The 6641-nt window shown below is 34.2% G+C and overlaps 1 protein-coding gene across 1 annotated transcript in view; it reads right to left on the bottom strand.

The window, feature by feature from the left end:
• LOC123867563 overlaps positions 1 to 6641 on the bottom strand; it is a 179636-nt gene that overhangs the window by 88841 nt on the left and 84154 nt on the right. The window lies entirely within an intron of this gene.

Below are 6641 nucleotides of genomic sequence, written 5' to 3' on the forward strand. Positions count from 1 at the left end.
TGATGAGGCCCATTACTTCACTAGCATGGATTTAGGTTTTGAAATATCCCGTGAGAACTCTCTTATTTTCCAAAAAGTAGCCCATGTCACTCTCCAGGTCTTTGACTATATTTAGGCGAAAATCAAGACCCTTTGCTCTGTTGTTGCGTTGAAGGACAAATCAAGAAACAAGTACACTTTCGATTTCGCATATATCATTAGTTATCGAAGATTTCATCCCTCATCTAATTTTTATGGTTGCATATCTTAGGATAGGTAAGTAACCTACCTTCTACCAATGCTTTGCATTACTACTACACCAAAATAAGCAAGACATAGGTAAGATAATATAAAGGCTTTTAGAAAATGTTGGTAAAACAGCATTGAAATCCACTTAGAAGTTTAGAAGGTCAAAGCGAATACACATACACGCGGATTGCTACTTTGTTTTATACTACAGAGCTTAAGGTATATCTTTGCTGTCCTAGCTGTGGGTAGCCATACTGCCGTAACAATGATAGGTATATTCAGTTTTTAGAGTTCCGTACCCGAAAGCCTATTTTAAGCCTCTGCTGTCCGTCTGTCTGTCAACGGGCTGTATCTCGTGAACCATAATAAGTAGAGAAATGGTAAAGTATAGAATTTTCCACTGAATCTGTTGTTACAAACAAAAAAATAAAAATAAACTATTTTTCCTTTTTTTTTTAAACCCTTCATGTGCAAGTCCGACTCGCACTTGATCGGTTTTTTATTGTTAAAAAAAACATGTAAGTAGCTTTTAAACACAATGAAAATACATGTAAAAAAAAACTGCGCTCTCTGAAATGAACGAGGTATAGGCACGTATAGGTACTTCCGCTTATCACACGTCCTCCTGAATACTGATAAAAACACAGTAAAGTCATTCTTGGTATGCCTAGGTACTTGCTGAAGTGACAGAAGTTCTATTATCTAGAACATATTATGTATGATTCAGAACTTATACGAGTCAGTCACTTAGTGACTGATCAAGTCATTTAAAGGTTCTCAATTTCTGGTAGGTCTGTGGAATGTATTTTTTTTTCATGAAACATTCGGGTTTGTTATTCATTTACATTTCAAAATAGATTTGGCAGCTGCTCAAAAACTCGGACTTTTTCTAATAAACTCTGATGAATTTATATGAGTAAAATTATTTTATGGTCATTATAGGTAGCTAACCTACTTACTAAGCTTTCTGTCTTTTTTCTGCAAAGACGTGTTTGAATCAGCTTACATTTTAAATCCTAAACAGTGCCTTGAATACGTTGCTCGTAGACTAAGAAGGGGGTAAAGCCTACCGACTCAGTCAGGCCACATGGACCATCCAATTCCGCAATTTCTTATAGGTTTTAAAAAAATATTTCATGCATAATAAAATAAATACTTTCCTGTAGATATTATTGCATGGCTGATTTGTAAGATGAAACATTACTCCTGAAGCAATCCATACTAATATTATAAATGCGAAAGTGTGTCTGTCTGTCTATCTGTCTGTCTGTCTGCTTCCTTTTCACGGTCCAACAGTTTAACCGATTCTGACGAAAGGTACAGAGAGAGTTAGCTTATATCCCGGGGACGGACATAGGCTACTATTTTCCCGAAAAATCAAAGAGTTCCTACGGGATTCCTAAAGACCCATCCGCTCAACCGATTTGTATGTTTGGTACCGAGGTAGCTTGCGTCCATGTTATTGATATATACAACTTTTTATCCCGGACAACCAAACATTTCCCACGGAAACAGGGAAATTAGCACAAAGCTTAAACAATACCTTTTTATTTTTTTATTCAGATACCAATCTAACCTGGTGATAAGTGTCGATGATGCAGTCTAAGATGGAAGCTGGCTAACCTACACTGGAAAATTCGTCCTTTCTGGAAATTCTCGAGCTTAATTACTTTTGATAGATAGTTTCAGATTACATTTCCGCATTTCAGATATATATTATAATATATAGTAGGTACCTATTCTGTATAAATAACAAAACACAAATCGCTCGCTGCGCTTGCTTTGCTTGCGTTGTTGGTTTCAATTTCATTTCTTCTATTTAGTACATCCTTAAGATTTTTTTTCGAGATTTTTTTTCTGTAAAAATAATGAATAACCTTGCACTCACTTCGTTTGCGCTTGCATAAAATTAACGAAAACTACCTGCTAACTATACTAGAATAGTATAGTTAACTTCGTTTGCTATTATGAATACGAGTATGAAGATGAGCGAGACCTGTATTTATACAAAGTAGGAAGTGAACAGACACTTGGCAGACATAGTTAACATCTTTACTACCTGCCACATACGAAAATATTCGCACATTCACTTCTGGTTTTTTTTCCTGTGTAATTACTTGTACTAAGTATGTACAGTGTGCCTAAAATAGCTAACGAGGTAGCGGCAGCTTTTGTTTTACGTATTTACACAATTTATTTTAATAAGGCTTGAGTGAATCGTTTCTTTATTTTTATTTACTTACTTAAATAATATTCTTCCTAAATTATGTCGTCTTTTGCTTGTGGTCAATACTTACAAATCAAGTCCTACGGAAATTATTGTTTTAGAATTTAGTCTCATGCTGAGGCTACTGAGAGCTTCAAGATTTTAAATAATATGATACATGTATATATGTATTGTACATGATACATGTATATATTTTCTCTGAAAACTGCCGTATTGTGGACGTACTTTCCTGAAAATAAGGAAAAACTTTTACTGAAATTTGTATTAGCGTTTTAAAAACGCAACAGCCAACAACTTTTGAAAGCGATTTAATCCATCTGACCTTCACAAATCCCTTAGTAGATTAATTTACTTTTACTAACAATTATTGATTAGGCAAATAATGCTATGGTTGATGATTATGGTTGATGAATATGTAACACTACTACATTTAGGTCACAATATAGATCACAAATTAATTATTATTATTAATATTGTAGTTTGCCGATTATATTGCGATTTATTTTAAAATATAAAAGCTGCTTTTCTTCTTCTTCTTTTCTTGTTTGGTGGCTTTTTGTAGTGCCAAGCCAGTAGGTATCGAGTAGCTTGAGGGAATGTTTAATTTTCCAGATTCCCAGATGGTTTCTATACATTTTGTTGTTGTACCCACCTAAACGACTTTCGACTTTTACTACCTAATTTTGTTTGCTTGTGAGATTTTTGTAACCTTTTTTTTCTCTTACGGAAATCATTAATTTTATTTATTAATTATTCGTTATCACACTAATATTATAAAGGAGAAAGTTTGTATGTGTGTGTGTATGTTTGTTACTCCTTCACGCAAAAACTACAAGACGGATTGGGCTGAAATTTAGATTGGAGATAGATTATACCCTGGATTAGCACATAGGCTACTTTTTATCCCGGAAAATCAATGAGTTCCCACGGGTATTTTAAAAAACCTACATCCACGCGAACGAAGTCGCGGGTATCAGCTAGTAAGATCATAAACGTAATTTATATCTATGGATTTTATAGTCCTATTAGATACATACAGATTTTCAATAAATTGTTTAAATAAATAAATAATTTTAATAAATTACCTAGAAGTTTCATGTAATTTCCGTTTGCTTGGTGATACACTGAACTTGCTTATTATGAAATACTAGATCATTATTTTCCGTTAATATGAAACAATTGTTGTTCACAATCACAATTGTGCCTTCGATCGATCGATCGACAAATCGATCGATGGAATTATGATAAATTGTATTATACCTACCTTTATATTAAAACAATTTTTATTGTATATGACTTTATCTACCAGTTATACTTAAAAAGTGCATAAGAGAAAAAAAATACGAAAATTATTACTTACATTATAATTGCGAATGTGTGTATGTTTTTTGATTTCCTTTAATCACACCACAACGGAACAACAAATCGACGTGATTTTTTCCATAGATACCTATTTAGTTAACAACCTGGAGCAGGGCATAGACTATTTTTTATTCCGGAAAATCAAAGAATACCCATGGGATTTTAAGAAAGCCAAAATCTACGTGGATTACGCGGACTTCACCTAGTATTACTATAACTATCTATCCGTGTCGTATTATTTCTAACAAATATCATTTCCATGCCAATTTTTGGGTTTATCGTAACGTAATGATCAATGTTCGTTTCGGCGAGAACATCAAAAAACTATTACAAACAAATTATCTGAGGAAGTTAAAAAAAGATACGATAATCTGAGATCTTCAAACATTTCCTAAGACCAATTGACCCACTGTTTCTCTGTTAAGTAACACACTGATTTAAATACAATTTAGTAAGATTTAACACATTCTCCAAAGACGGGCAGAAAATGTGATGCTTTACGTTAACACATATCATAAACCTGTATAATTATAAACTAATGATATTTTATGAATTGATTGTATTGATTTTCGTATTACCTAAGTAATTATAATTTGAGGTTAACTTGTTTTGCCTTGAGGACGGTTAAAGATCTAGGACGATTTAACAAGGTAGATATCCAATTATAGTTTTCTAAAGTGACCTAAACAGGAATCAAAGAGGGAATTTTCGTTAGCGATTCTCACGCCAAGTCGTGCTTCGTGGTTTAACTTGACGTTGATGAATAAGCCCGCTAAGTGAAGTCAACTCGCATTAAGGTACCTATAATAATGACAATAGCGCAAAGAGCGGTGGTAGCTTTGTGGTTAAAACATTGGTCTGCTATTCGAGAGGCAAAGGATTCGATTTCAGGCACTTTCGGAGTTGTGTGCTTTTTAAGCAACGACACATTATTTGCTTTGACGGTGAAGGTGAAAAAACATAGTGAGGAAACCTACATATTTAAGAGTTCTCCATAATGTTCTTAAAGGTGTGTGAAGTCTGCTAATCCGCACTGGGCCAGCGTGGCAGACTATGGTCTGTACATTCATCAATCTGAGAAAAGACCCGTTCTCAGGGTCTTAGTAGTGGACCGGCGATGGGTTAATCATGATGATGATAGCGCAATGTTGAGCTCTACCTATTAACTGGTTCGATTCCCGTCTGGGCCAATTTGGGTATTTAAATTACTGGATGGACTCAGGTCTGGCCTTGTGGGTGAATCAGTCCTGGCTAGTTATACTATAACCTTGCCCAGAAAGCTATCAGCTGCAAAGGTTACCGGAGTCCTCCTAATCGCTTTCTACCCACATCCGTATGTATTTTGTTTTTGTCATCAATTAGGGTATAGTTAAAACTGTCCTATCCCTTACAGGTTAGCCCATTTATACTCGTATCTTAGACTATATCTTCAATCACCACCAGGGGTGTTCAGAGTCAATAAACAATTTGTCACCGAATCCATACTTCCATACTTATATTATAAATGCGAAAGTGTGCCTGTCCGTCTGTCTGTCTGTCTATCTGCTACCTTTTCACGGCCAAACAGTGTACCCGATTCTGACGTTTGGTACCGGGGTAGCTTATATCCCGGGGACGGGCAAAAAATACGGCTACTTGTAAAAAATATTTATACAATTCATAGTCGTAACAGATTTACAAGATTATTTACTGGAGCAACATAACCACTAAAACGAGAGGATCGAGCCTCTTTCGCTGCAAGAAAGTTGTTGAACGGTAAACTGGTTAAACAGCTTTGGCGAAAGTGTATGCAAAATGTGAATTCTTCGTTTGGTTCTTTGTAAAATCATAACGACACACTTCATAATGAGGCTCCACGTTTGAGTGGAAATCAACAAAACGATTTTGTTTGTTTCATACAAAAGAAAGAGCATAGAATGCATGAAAGAGTTAGAGGGCAAGGCCTAGTTGTCAAAGCGTTTTGAAATATTTACATTCTGCCATTATACTTACCGACTACACTTAAGTATTATTCATTCTGTGGAATAAATAACTTAGTAACGGTTCTTGATCTCTAAGAAAGCATGTGTCTGCTGCAATTTAAGCACTGAATTTAGCCGCTGAGGTTCCATTCGTATTTCGGTAAATATGTTAAGGTTTCATACATTGTTAGGCTTGGCCCTTTACCTACATATAAATGGTTTGTATTGCCGTCTATTGTCAGGAATTGTTAACCCAATTTGAACATTCCTGTACCTATTGCTGTTTGTGTTGTCACTTGTCATCTAAATTCAGGTCTAATGACTGTCGCTTCGTATCAGTCTGTCAAAAACAGTAACTGAACCTTGACCTTGCTAGCAATATGTGATTAATAACCCTGATACTAGAAGAAGGTTAATGGAGAGGGAATATAACTTTTCACACGAACATGCGAATAATAGGAATTGATAATAGTATTGAGAAATACTTAGATTGCAAGTTGCAACCTCCGCAAAGGTAAACAATGAGAATCAAAGTTTTTATAAAAAATATTATTATATTATATGAAAAATAACTATTTTACACTGCATTTTTCATCTTGTAAGCTTGTTTTAATGGAAATAAAAATAGTGCGTTTAATATTTAAATCAAAAATATAAAAAAGAAAAGGACAAATAATATTAATAAATAGGTGCATTTAATGTTACAAAAATGTTTTGTTACCAAATAACGACAGTGAATAATTTTGCTAGATGTTAAAAATTCTTAAGGGAATTTTCTCTAGCAAAGTAAGTAAAAATTCTTAAAAAAATATCAATTTTCTAGTATTTTTTAATAAGAATTATTAATAATTAACCAAGATTTA

This window comes from Maniola jurtina, chromosome 8 (assembly GCF_905333055.1).
Source record: "Maniola jurtina chromosome 8, ilManJurt1.1, whole genome shotgun sequence".
NCBI classification, from domain to species: domain Eukaryota; kingdom Metazoa; phylum Arthropoda; class Insecta; order Lepidoptera; family Nymphalidae; genus Maniola; species Maniola jurtina.